Raw genomic sequence first — 15,251 nt, 5'->3', positions numbered from 1 at the left:
TCCTATCGTAAACGATTATTAAACTACTGAAAACAAATTCCCAGCTAATATTGAAAAATAACACAACTGCAACTTCACTTATAAAATAGGGAAAGAAATGCACAACACAATGAACACAATATATTCAGACAAATTGTCCCTGGGAAAACCCCTAAGGGAAAACCAGTTCTACAGATGAGAAATTATATTAAACTTCAGCAAATCAAGAGATACAAAATTCCTTGCCTCTCACTGGCAGAACTCCGACAACCTCCTAATTTCTCCCGCTGATATTCCTCACTGCTATCTCCGCGCTAACACTACGCCCTTGCTAACACTGCAAGACTGTTTGCTAACACTGCAAACATTTCTCCAAACTTCTTTTTTCTCCAAATGACCCAATGACCCCTTTTTATACTACTCCTGTTAGTAAACCAACGACCGAGATTAAATCAAACCAACGGCTGAGATTAAGACAACTTGACAGCCAATAATAGAATTTGTTGCAAGATATCCAAAAGGGAATCACTAAAATTAGTAAATAATAACCATTTACTAATTCTTGGCAAGTGGACAAACCGCTGTCCAAACTACCCATAACTAATGTTGCTATACATAGATAAAGACGAACAGCTGTCCAAGCTACCCATAAATACTACTGCTATTTTCGAGTCAGAAATAACAGCTATCCAACTAACAATAATTAACAACCCTAATGAATTTGTTCTTGTGTGTTTTCGTACGCAAGCTAAAATGACTGGTCTTCCATTGTTAACTTGGTCACCTGATTTTTCCATTTCTCGTAGCACCTGTCAATGGCCATCCACACAATGTTCACGATGTTCTTCAATGTAACTTCGTCCACAAATTAGAAGACGGTGATTTTATCGAGTTCATTTGATTAGAGTCTAAAAATTTAATATATGGAGCAAATACTCCCGCCACCTGCTGTCTCGCCTACAAAGCCTAGTACTGGTAATTAACTGTAACATAATTCAATAGTTTTGTTAATCATTCTGGGAGATGTCAATGGGTTCTTATTGGAATAAAATCTAACAAAATCACAGAAATCTGAGCTTTAAATTCTCAAGCTTTTTCTACCCGAACCTAAATATGGATGAAACTAATTTTTGCCGGTGCAGGATTCGCAACGGGGAGGATTACACTTGGAGAGATCGAAGTCTGTCGTGTTTCAACGTTTGAGAAGATATGGAGCTCCACCAAGTGGGGCAGAAATAAGAAAGGGGTTGCATTCTACAAGCCCGTTGATATTCTTGCTGGTTATTTTATTTTGGGTCATCATTGTAACACTGATTCCCTTCAAGGTTGGGTGGTTGTGGTGAAAGATGTTAATGAGAATAGAGAAAGTCATGGGTCCACATCCCTTCCTCCATTAATGAAACCAGTGGATTACACACTGGTGTGGAGCAGTGAGTCAGAGAAGGATAAAAAGGGCAAAAAATATGGTTTCTTCTAGTGGCCCAACACCCCTCAACGATATAAAGCCCTGGGCTTCATCGTAACGAATGTTGAGGAGAAACCATCTTTGGAAGAGCTCAGATGCGTTCGATCAGACCTGACTGGAGTGTGTAAGAGTGGCATAAACATGTGGAATAAGAAAACAGGCGTTTCTTCTTTCAAGGTATGGAGTACGATCCTGGACCCAGTAAAACAACAAAATGGGGTGTTTGTGTTAGGAAATATTGCATTCAAACCCAGAATCACAAATCATTTCCCACATAACCCACAAGAGATTAACATGCATATAAGTTTGCCAACTGCAAAGATCAAATAGACAAGCCACAAGATAATACAAGATTTACCCTGGAAAACCCTCATTGAAGGAAAAACCCAGCCTCCAAAAACATCCATACTCCATCATATTAATCAACCAAGAGTTACAATGAATACCTCTGAAACATCAAGCCCTCCAATGCACTATCATGTGTCCAAGCATGAATCCACACATCCCATGCCATGTTTCACAACTGCACTCTTCAAAAAGACTCAATCAGCCAACCTGCTCAGCTTGTTCACCTCCTCCCCACCCTTAAAGAAACCACTACATTGTGTTTGCTTTTATAGACACAAGCTCACACAAATACAACTGGGGGTAAGGTAAAACCATGTACCACAAAACCATGTGAATACAAAACCACGGACCCCTTATTTAATATTGGGTATGAAGCTGTTACAATATTTAATTCCCCAATATTAAATTACTACAAATAGTAGTACAATGTTACAATACAATCATTACATGGGACCAAATAATTACCTAGCATGCTTATCCACACCACCAAGGTGCAACACAACTAAATAATTATTTAATTACAATAATAAAATAAATCATTTTATGCAATGGTGTACAACACCATACCCCAACAGTTTGTAGGGACGTTCTTTTGCACCACAAATGGCGAAACTGAAGAGACCTCAGAGCTTCCGATGGCTTGTCTAATAAACCCGAATCCCATACAATTAATAGGAATGCCAAGTCTGGAAGACATGCATTCAATTATAGGCAAGTATGGTCCAACTGTATTTTTCCATCCCAAGGAGACATATATCCCCTCCTCAGTCTCTTGGTTTTTCAGAAATGGGACATTGTTATATAAGAAAGAGGATTCATTCATGCCTGAAGAAATTGAAGAAGACAGATCGAACCTCCCACCGGGCGGCTCTGCTGACGGGGAGTACTGGATTGACCTGCCAAAAGACTCGACCAAAGCTAAAATTGTGAGGTGTGGGGATTTAGAGAGCACAGAGGTGTATGTACACGTGAAATCAGTATTGGGAGGAACATTTACAGATGTTGCAATGTGGGTGTTTTACCCCTTCAACGGCCCTAGGACTCTGATGTTGCTGAAAGCAGTGTCAATACTGCTGGGTAGAATTGGAGAACATGTGGGTGACTGGGAGCACGTGACTTTACGTGTAAACAACTTCACTTTTCTCAGCACAGTGGAGGACAGTGGGTCAAAGCAGGGGATTTGGAATACGTTGAGGGTAGTGAGAAAGCCATGGTGTATTCAGGCAAAAGTGGGCAGGACTCATTCTTCAGGGGTGTGGAAAATTTGGAGTGGGCATCGCCAATTCATCAGCGAAGAGTGCATATTTTCTGGATACAAGTAAGAAGTATAGAATTGTGGTTGCAGAGTATTTGAAGGGGATGGAGAGCAGTGAAAATGTTGGAGAGCCGGCGTGGTTGAATTATGCAAGGAAATGGGGACCCGAGATCGAATATGCGTCATCGAAGTTGGTGGGATGTGTTAAACTGTCGTCTGAGGTTTCTGGGGAGAATGGACCGACCGGACCCAAATGGAAAAGCAGCTAGTTTGGAGATGAGAAAGTTTAAAATGTTTTCTAGAGATAGGTAGGTAGTTGTGAATAGCCGTGTTGGATAGATGAGTGGAAATTCGAATGTTAGGAACTTTCGATTTAGAATATGCCCGCTTAGATGCCGTCTACACCATGTTAGTTGAAAAATTCGTATGCTTGTATTGTTCATAATCTACCAAACATCTCCTAATCAGATCTTTTTTCATGAAGATGTCATATTTGGAATTGGCTTGTCTTTGTGGATTATGTCCACACACACGAGAGTGTTGTATGTAATTATATTCTAATTTTTCAATATAATTTGGCATTGAAGGGGCTTATGTTTGATATGGTGTCGTATTCGTTTTCCTATTTTAATTCTAAATATTAATTTAGACAAAAAGTTGTGATCAAGTATATTTAGTTGATAGGTTAGTCGATAGGCTATTACACGTGTGGATCTCATCCCGAACCTGTCTAACACACAAATCACAAAACCACTTACAAATCGTTGGTTTTTCTCCTTGAATAAATGTCTAAATATCAAATCAATATTTTCCTAAGTCAAATCAGATTTTTTTTATGTGATCATATGAAATCATTAAGCCGAAGGCATTCCCTTATATGAGTTCCCTTATATGAGATTGAGAAGCTCATATAAACCATCAACGGTCCATAGTGCATCGGAGGCAGTGGACAACCATTACACAAGTTTCAACCGTTGATTTATTTGTATTGCGTTAAAGCCCGATTCTACCAACAAGTCGGTCTGTCCTCGGAGACGTTGATCTGTCATCCAAGTACACGTCCCTATTGACTTTGCCATGGAATATATCATCCCTTACATTTATGTCAGTTTCCGAACCAATCTGCAAACGCCCAAATTCTGAGCACCAGAAACAGATGGATTTCTGGCGCACTGAAATAGATATTGCTCAGCTCTTTACCGGAGGATTTTGAGAGTCACATTTGTTTCTTGTTAATTGGCTCCTCGGATCCCTGTTCTTTCTGACCCGTATATTGGAGGCTTACTTTCACATTGCGAGTAGAATCCTACTCTGCAGAGAGCATCTCTAATGGAGTTCCTATGATCGTTTGGCCTCTTTTTGCAAAGCAAAAGATGAACAGGGTCAGATTGATAAAGTAGATTCAGATTATCGTAGCTTTGAGGATAGAAAGCAATGAATTTGTGAGAAGAGAAGAGTGGAAAGGACAGTGAGGGAATCGATGGAAGCAGAGGTGGGATCAAAGGTGAGGGAGAAAATGAAAGAACTCAAGGACAAGGCCAAGATTGTTCTTGCATTAGGGGGGAGTACAATGAAGACCACAGCTAATGCAGCCAGAGATTTATCTCAGAAACTATGCTTCGCTCCTGTTTGTTTTGCTTGTTTAGGTCTTATTTGTTGTTTGACGGAGGCTACTGAGTCGTCTTCTTTTTCTGTCCTTCCGGTGTTGTAAATCTCCAAATTTAGACTTTCGACTTGAAATAGTCAAACATTATGTTTGGTTCCATATCGTTAACCTGCCCAAGCTGCTGGATGCACAAGCCGCTGATTGCACTTGTGTGCAAGTGATGACCAGTCAAGTAGATAACTTCTCATCGAAGCATTTTGTCAAGCAGTTTGACGTGCTTTGTCTTTGCTCCACATTTTACATTTACATGTGCACAGTGGTCACTCCAACGTTTGTAGAAATTTCTATATCCCCGTCCCATTGATGGATATCCATGCTCTCTTAAATCTTTCCAGGCTGCAGGTGTTATCAAGAATGATGAAACCTCCTTTGTGTTTTCCCATGTGACAGTGTTTCTCACAAGCACTTCGTTGCATAGTTCACAAGTATTATCAATGTTTCTGCATTTGCATGTATGTGTGCCTCAATTGCAATTACATCTCACAATTCTTTTGTTTACGATTTGATTGACGACCATACGCTAAAAATAAAGCTCCCATTACATATCAGCCACACACTTGAGAATAGAAGCAATATTTGAACTTGCTTATCCCAACCAATTGAGTAAAAAATATCAAAGCAGAGAACATAGAAAGTCATCGTCTACTTATGTTAGGTGTGATTTTTTTTGGCCAAAGAATGCCTAATGAAAATTATGAGCTACATTGCATTCAATATGTTTTATCAATATAAATTTGTCAAGAGCATTAGCATGAACATGACTGTGATTAGTAGTTATGTATTGCATGATATTAATGTGAGTTTTGATGCAACGAGGATCATCGCATGAATATTCATGTGGCGGAATCCATTGGAAAGGTATATTATGTGAGCCTAATAATTAACTTGACGCATTTGAACTTGGTGTATTTTGATGTACTTGATGTCTGACGAGTATGTTGGAATTTCTTAATGATAATGAACTAGAATTAATTTTGTGATGATGTAGTAATTATTTTCTTAACAAAGTGGTCTATACCTCCTTCTTATGTGTATGGTTCAAATTATATGGTTGTCTATGATGAATGAGATTGTTCATGATGAAGGGAATGATTATTTTGCTTAGTTAAAGATATGAATTATTTTGATGGTGAAAGTAATGATTTTAGTCTTCATTAAATATCCTAGAAGTTTAAAGGTTTCTTCTTATGGAGAATAGATAAATAGGAGAGGGAGGGACGGAGGCAGGGAGGGAGGGAGAGAGAGAGAGAGAGAGATTCACAAAGAGTAATGCAAGTTTCCTCTATCTACCCCTTTCCTCTTTATATATTTTTTACTAATTAAAATTTAATATTTTGACATACCTATTGCATATCAAGATGTGATTGCTAGTATGTCCATATATCCATGTGATCAAATCAAAATATTTACGTGGAAGGCATTTACTTGTTTGAAAGAGCCAAGCTAGCGTTTAGCATGGATGACACATAATGATAGAGAGAGCATAGATGACCACTAAAGTCATCGCCATTGTTAATTCCTTTGTTGCTTTTTTTTAAAAATTGAAAACTTGCATGTTGCAAAGTTGTGTTTCCACTATGGAATGTTCCAACCTGTTTGATGTGATCAATGGTTGTAAGGCTTCGAAAGGCAATGACTACCATCAAGAGACTCTTTATTGTTAGACAATGACAACCATCAAGAGATTCTCTATTGTCCATTATGCATGTTCATCCATATTAAGCCTCAAATATGCTTAATTTCTATGAGATCAATCCATTTTAAACTAACCAAGTATGCCTATGTTGCTTCCTACTTCAGCAAATTTCAATAGAAACTCATTTTCATGGGCCTTCCCCCAAATTTGGATCACATTTATTTCAATGATACATTAGATTATGCCTTGAGTCCCCATCTGTGTAGAGCCATTAAAATGAAACAAGATTGGATCAAAATACTTAGACCCACTCCTCTAGACACTGCCTATCAAGATCTCTCTAGTGCATTTAACTGTGTTGAATGCCATGTCGATAGGGAAGTAGTTCACAATAAGTTAACAAACATGATCATGCTCTCTAGTTTAGGCTTCAAGTACTCTTTGTGGGTCAAAATGAAGGGAAAAGCAAAGCATTTAATGATTTAGTGAGAAATAACATGAAACTATAAAAAGAGACTCTCAACATTCAACAAATCAGGAATGCCACTAGTAATTTCAGTGATGCCAATGTGGTCGGCCAAGGAAATTTTGGAACAATTTATAAGGGCAACCAATTGAGATTAAAAAAATCCCAATCAATAGTTTAGAAGGGGAAACTAAATTCATCAATGAGACCTAGAGATCATCAACATCATAAGGCACCAAAATTTGGTGGCTCCTAGAGGATTATGTGTTTCTAGCGATGACAAAGAGGGGTGCCCAAGATTCTTGATTTTTAGTTACATGGAAAATGGGAGTATAGATGAACACATTTCTGGGGGAAATAGGGGAAGTCTAAGTTTGCAATAGAAGATCTAAGTTATAGCTGCCCAATTCTAAAATTGTAATTTTTATGTCTTAGATGTTCTAATGGATTGAAAACGTATCAACTTCCTTACTCAAGTTATTTCATGTCTTCAATTGAATTCTTACCCAAGCTATTTCATCTTTTGCTCCTATTTTCTGGGACATTCCCTAGTATGGAGGCTTCTCCAGTCCTTCACTAGTTCTTTTTAGCATTATTTCCATCTTTTTTTGGAGTCGAGTTTTTCCCATGTGGTTTTCTTTATTTCTTCTTTTAAGAGATTTGGTTGTGCTTGGGTACCTCATTAGGCCTTGTTACCAGGACCCAAATTTACTTTCAATAGTAGTTTCTAAGTTTTTAACTATTCCCTAAGTTTGTCTTAAGGGGGGGGTGTTAGAGTAATAAAAAATTTCTTATTAATGAAATCATATTGATTTAATTATTAAGTCACTTATTACCTATAGTTTACTTAAGCTAAACTTTGGGCATATAATAATTAATTCTTTTATTAATTATTATTATGCAACCTAGGTTTTACCTTTTAGGGTTTTGGATCTCCTTTTATAAGGATTGATCCCTCATTGTAATTTATTGATTTTAATCACTTTTGATAATAGCAATTTCTCCTTTTTCTCATAAAGAATGTCTCGTCTATGGATTTGGGAATTTCATCCTCCATAGCTTTTGTTCCTCTCTTTCTGTGATAGGTGTTTGCATTTAGATGATTCTTGGGAGATGTGGGGTTGATCTTTCATAAACTTCAACATTTAATATATTAGATTTATTATAAGACAAGATCCTACAACACAATGATAAATTGTGAGCCTCTTATCTGGGAGGTCCTGGGTTTGACTCAACTCAACTTAATAAATAATAACACTAATTAATTACAACACATAATTATAATTAATTTTGACTTTGACCTCTGGCACGTCAAAGAATAATGTATTAGATTTATCATCTATAATGAAACTACTTGAAAATCATTAAGATATATTTGACTTTTTGAAAGGGGATAAAACTATTTTCTATATTACCTAAAAGTTATATGGAATTATGTTAATTAATTTAAAATGTTACATTATTTAAAGTTATAAATGTTTAATTCTTATATAATTTTAAAAATGTCTTTGTTCTATTTTATTATAGAGTTATTGTATTAATTATACATTTAGAAGTTTTGTGTCTTTTCTATAGCTTATTATAGATATTTTTTATTGACAACATATTTAAAATATTAATTGTTTTTACTTTATTTTACCATTGAAATATTATTTTTTATTGTGTATTTAAAAACTTTTAATTCTTTCTTGTTCATTGTGGAAATATGTTATTTATTATAGTACTATTTACTTTAGAGTTAGAATCTTTATTTTTAAAACTGGCATAAGTTCTAAGTAATTTTGATTTCATTATTACAAGATATAGTGTTTCTTCTTGTCATTTTTTATTAGATAAGGAGGTAGAAGGCCCTAGTCCTTACAACAAAAGATAAAGCATTTAGCACAATTGAAAAATAGAACATAGAGAAATAGATCAAAATATCACACTATCCTAGCCAATAAATAAAACACAAACTTTTAAAAAAGAAATCCAAACCCTTCAAAGATTTTAATAAGCCCCTTTAAATATTCACTTCCAGAAATAAACTATCTAGAATAACAAAATAAGGATGGAAATCATCACATCCTACCACATAAACCCTTACACAGTTAGATGAAATAAGAGGGGGTCATTATAAGGTTCCCAAACCTTTAATATAGATCTTGAATTGATAACCAAAATCAACTAGTTTCTTCAATCAAGAAATTTACAACTATGAAACATCTCTTCAATTGCAACACATCATAGAAGAATATTATACTTCAATATGGGTAGTATTGAAGAGAAAAAATAAAAGGGCAAATAAAATAAACATCATCTATGCATTTTAGCGACTATAATTGAGAGAATCCCACATAAATTGACCATCCTACTTCTTCCATAGTTAGATATATGCCTCAATAGGAGATGCCCCTACCTCAATAAGGAATAGAAAAGAGACTAACATAAGTAGAATTAACCTTCCCCACACAAAAAAAAGTCATCAAATACCCCATCTCAATAGGGGTCAACTTCACCTCTATAGAATCCATATAAGCAGGAACCTGGCTAAGAAGAAACAAGAGAATTTACGCATCTAAATGAGTTGAATCAAAGTGCTCAAAGAAAAAAAAATCTAACCAAAGAATTACCACTACTAGAATGGGCCCTCGATAATTGTTCACAACCAACTAGCTAGCAAAAGGAGAAAACCCACTTAACTAGAAATGCCAATACCCACAATCCACAACTAGGAAAAATAAAATGACAACTAACACCAGAATTCCAAGCAAGAACATTGGGCTCAAGAATTAGCGATGGGAGAAGACCCTAACCATGATAAGAAATTAGCAAAACTAAAAGAAGAACATACAAAGAAGGCTCACCAAAAACATATTTCAATAGAATGACATGAGAGAAGATAGAGATGAAAATCAAACCATCCACAATGATCCTCACTTCAAGTCAAATCAACACTACACAAGAAAGTCCCAAAACTCCACAATTACCAACTCCAAATCCCTAGCAAATAGATTTGCAAAAAGTACATCAAAAGCAACTAGAAAAGCCTGATCCAATGAATGCTAGAGGAAAATCCACCAAGAAACTTGCATTGACTACTTATATAGAAGGACCACCAAACAAATCACAGAAATTTATCCTCCGCTATCATCTCATAGAGCCATTAGGAGAAGGACAGTCCCTAAAGTAGTCCCCACATAACCAAAAGGAAATAAGATTCACATCTTAAGTTATCCAAACAAAGGAACCATTACCAATATAAATCCTACTTCAGAAAATCCATACCATAACCATCTCTATAATTAGGCACAAACACCCTTCATCATCAATGATGCCAAGGTCAAATGCATCACTAGGGGCACTCCAAAGATGAGATCCCATGACCAATGCAACACACCATGAAAACCCGACAACATAAAATTGTAATAGTCCAACAAGAGCCACCCCTAAAGAAACAATCAAAACCACAATGGTGATAATAGTCACTTAGACCAAACAAACACCTTGGTAACCCTCACTCCACACATAATGAGAAGAAATAAGGGTGTGAGGTGTAACACAAAGAAGATGCTTCTAGTTTATCTTTGCTCCATTTATAGATGACAATGTGGTTTCTTAACTCTTGTTTACAATTGGCGATGTTTGGTTTTAGGTTTAGATTTAGATTTAGATTTATTGTTTAAAAGATTATGTGTCATCTCTATTAATGAAATATGCATCTTTTTGATAAAGATATGCCTCTAAATATTTTACGTGGATTTTTAAAATATAGATAAATAGTAGTATATTTTTATGGTTAAAATTTATAAATTGAAATTTCACACTTTTCAATTTATGGCTATTATTTATGTTTAATTTCTAAATTTAGAAACATTTATTTCTCAAGATTGATCCCTAATTATAAAGAAGACATGCTCTTGGAACAAATGTCAAAAGTTCAAATCCCACAATGGGTAAAAGGTATGTACACATAATCTAGATAATTAATAAAAACAAATTGTCCATATCTTAAATTATAAAACACTTTTTTTAAAATAAAAAAAAATTCATTTCCACATAGTTTAGAATGCATTCCATAGAGATTATCTCATGTCCCAAGACGGTTGTTTATATAAAACATATTAAGCATTTCTATATAAAAAGCTAATAGGAAGAAAGAATAGATTAGAATGTAAAAATAAGTTTTAAAAAAAGAGGTGGAAAATGAATGCCGACTTATTAGAAAAAAATGTCAAAACTCAAAAATAAGTTTTGAAAAAAAGGTGGAAAATGAACAATACAGACTAAAAAAAGTCAATGTTAAAATAAGTTTCTAAAAAAGAAGTGGATAGCTCAGCTTGGGTGACATCTATCTAGCAGTATATTTGCACCGGATGTGATTTTTTTTTTTAATTAATTAATTTAAAAGTCACAGAGCCATGAATTTTAAATTAATTAATAAGTTTAAAAAATCACCAAAACCACAGTTCTATAACTTTTAAATTAATGAATTAATTATTTAATTAGCCAATAGGCTTTCCTTAATTTGTCTCACACTGGTTGGAATTTGTTGCACATAGGCTGAAATTTACCAGAATTTGTCTCATGCACGGCAGATAAAATACCACATCTTTCTACAATAGCCGATAGGCTTTCCTTTTGGAGTTCACTCCAATCAAAATTTGTCTCACACTAGTCAAAATTTGTCACACACAAGCTAGACTTTGCCAGAATTTGTCTCACGCCCGGCAAATAAAATACCATATCTTTCTACAATCATAAAAGGCATATTTGATTTGATTTTGTGATCCTACAATCATGAAAGGCGAAGAAAATCTTAGGGAAAAAATATTATCCACCCAGTTTGAGTGCTTTAAATCATCATGTCTTCCACCTTTTCTCCTCATCAACCTCCATCTCCATCACACGCGTGTTTCCACCTTCCTTCTTATTTTTATTTGCGACTCTTCAAAAGTTACAGAGAGATTTTGTGTGTGTTTTTTTTAGTTACAGAGATTTTGTGCATTTTTTTTAGATAATGTAAAATAGTTTATAAGCGGCTTCTAAAAATGGTACAGTATGTAGATTTTATGCTTGTTCATGTGCTCTAACAGAGAGACGACTGTGTGCTTGGCTCTTGTTGTGCCATTCTGAGCCAAATCGGTTAAGAGTTTTTAAGCTCCAAGGTCTTTGATTACAATCATATTTGGGGATTATTTGTGCACAATGCAAGTAAGACATTTGCTTCTTTTTCCAGGTTTTGAGGTGAACTACTTCTAATAATATCCACTAATATTGGAATAGTGTTAGCATTTCATTTCCAATGGCTATTTTCCCTTCTTGGTGACTTGCAAGAATAGCCAATATGTAGTAATAGTCACACCAGTTCAGTTAAGAAAAATTATAGCTTACAAGGCATCAAGCTAAACTCTTCCTGAGTGAAAATGAAGCTTTTGTGGTAGACATGAGACCAATTCCTCCATCTAAAAAGTACCCTATGTCACACCAAAATAACCATTACAATTTTAATAAATTTTAGGAACACCCAAATATCAAACCAAAAAAACCAAACCATCTGTGATGTTCATTATTGATACCAGAAATACTCGATAATCACACTCGACCAATCTGATACTATAGAGCATAATTTCTTTACATAAAACACACAAAAATTCCATAGCACCATTACCCAAATGCCACACCAAAATAACCTTAAAAAATTATATCAATTTTAGAGATACTCAAATGTCAAACCAAAATAACCAAACCATCAAAGATGTATATCATTGATACTAGAAAAATAGTCACACTCAAAATTCTATCAATATAACATCGACTTGAAATAGCTTGGACTTCCACAAATTCTACAAGTAACAATGTCTATCTATCCCTTATTACCCAAGAAGATGATGTTCCTCCCCACTCAGTCTTGGGGTATCTAAAGATATAAAACCAAGCACCAAGCAGGATGAATTGTCAAAGATGTGGAGTTAGGTGGAAGTACTATTGTTATTGAGCACGACGCAGCTTGAACCCTAGAGGATGTTTATGCCAAGGTGTTTCTTTGCCATTAGAATACAATGGCTACTAAGGGAAGGCTCTGGCATTTCAATGTGCCTGCTAAACCCAGGGTCATTGCATTTTCCTCTAAATAGTGGCGTGGGAGGCCTAGAAGACAATATGAAATCAATGGTTACTCTTTTTTGTCTTGTACGAAATCCCCAACAACTGCAATTTACATGGCAAAATCTTCACTCTATTTTATCAATTTGAATTCATTACATCGATTAACTACCCCCTTCAGATCACATGCAAAATATGCAAGCTTAGGAAAGCCACGTGCATTGTTTTACATAATTCCTCAAACAAATGCCAAGTGCCATATAACTAGAGGATATAATAGATGTTCAAGTACACACAAGGCATATAGGAATAAGCAAGCCACCTAAGGCATTAAAATGTTTGATCCCATATTTGCTCCTTATTTTTATTATAATTTATTGCATGGAATCTACGTTGGCTTAGAATGGAGTTAAAAATCAACCTGCGTACAAACATTTATGTGATGTAACATAAGTTTAACAAGTGCCATGTAGTAGACAATATATTATTGGTAAATACAACCTCAACTCATCTCTATCACATGCCTCTAGTTAATGGAGAAAGACACAACAATATTCATGATAGGAAATCCGGTTGTGCATGTGTATATGCAATGGGATCTCTATTAAAAGTGAATACCCGATTAGTAGCTACTCTAGAGACCATGATACGCTACCCATTGCTAACATGAGATCTATAGAGGGCACGCCAAGAGTCATATTCCATCGAATAGACAAAGAATTGTCTAGCACAATCTTTAATTTTATTTATGTAAAAGATATTATAATATTTTTTTTTTAAAATTAAAATAGATTTAAAATTATTGTACCCCTTTCCCTTCTTCACATATGTTGTTTCATCAATGTAAAATTATTAGTTCCTGCCGACGGCAGGATACTTACGCATCGATCAAATGCAAATAACTTTTCCATCCAACCAATAGCATTCAAAGATTATTTTTCTTATAAACAAATTTGTAATTTTGACACATTTATCTATGATTTTAAAATATGAAAAAAGCTAATTATCTTTATTGTGATTGGTTGAGAGTAAAAATAGTAAGGAGTAAAATTAATTTTCATTACATATAAATATAGAATTTTCAAACACTTTATATTTTTCCACATTTGTGACAAGTGGATTAACTTTTTTAAAAACAATTATTTTAATCTTCCACCTCACAAATGATCACAAATGAATGTTTAATCAAATATTAATTATCACTATCTATTTTTCTTACCATATAGATATTTTAATCAAATATAGAGTTAAATGTTATATCTTTGCATTTGAATTTCTAATTTTTTAAAAACTTTGATTTTTTAATTAAAGTACTTCAATTATTACTATTATTTTACTTCTATAAAAATAAATTAAACAATATTACTTTTTAATTATATTTTATGATAGTGTTTTTAATATGTATAATTGATAAGTGTTACAATTTAAAAATTATATCATTTATTATTTTTATTATTTTTTATTTAAACAATTTATCATTTAGTTTAGATATATTTAAAGCTTAAATATATATTTCAATATTAAATTAATAATTATATTTTATATCAAAAAAATACTAAAAGAAATAACAAAAAAAAAAAAATTCAATTCTAAAAGATATATAAATTATTATTAAGTTTTTATAAACTATGTATTAAAATTAAATAGTTATATTCTGTTTCTTATTTATCACATTATATTATCAAATTTATATGTATTACATCTATTTATTATTTACAAATGTACATATTAAATTATATAGATATTATTTCATAATTAAAAATATTTTATTTTATGAGAAAATATGAGCCATCCTATCAGATCACAAGTGCATTTCTAAGAAAAAATTAATGCGTTCATAATGTTATTTAAAACTATTTAATCCTATTCTCATTCACCTACACTTCTACAACCATTATGCATTAGGCAGGAACTACAACGCATTGAATCTTTTGTCAATTATATATGCTTCCTTCTATTATATATATTATTAATTATTATTTCAAATAAAAATCCCATTGCCTACCCTTGTACCTGCCCTTGCACCTCCTCTTGGGTGCTAAGTACTAGTTAATGAATAAATTAAAAGAAAACGTCACATTTCTTCGGCTATTTAGCCACGGGCATGCGCCTAGCGATGGATCCTCCGAAAGCACCCCCTTCCCCATTTGCTTCGGCGAAATTCTCTATCGAGATAGACTTGCAGACTACGTACCAAGCATTACCGACCAAACTTTGGATTTCTGATTCATCCTCTTCCCTCCGGCTTTTCTGAGTCGAAATTGTTAAAATATTGAGGATTCCCTCGAAAACATCGCATCTCAAGCAATAAGAATCGACGAAATCATTTGTCTGTGCAAACCAGCATCGAAC

General features: G+C 34.2%; 1 pseudogene; it reads left to right on the top strand.

The window, feature by feature from the left end:
- Positions 1 to 902: 902 nt before the first annotated feature.
- LOC149534442 (hypothetical protein At1g04090-like) lies at positions 903 to 3,349 on the top strand (annotated as a pseudogene).
- Positions 3,350 to 15,251: the final 11,902 nt, after the last annotated feature.

Source organism: Cupressus sempervirens, chromosome 10, assembly GCF_028749045.1.
Source record: "Cupressus sempervirens isolate cs-2001-9-10 chromosome 10, ASM2874904v1, whole genome shotgun sequence".
Taxonomy (NCBI): domain Eukaryota; kingdom Viridiplantae; phylum Streptophyta; class Pinopsida; order Cupressales; family Cupressaceae; genus Cupressus; species Cupressus sempervirens.
This window is presented reverse-complemented; position numbering and strand designations above follow the sequence as displayed.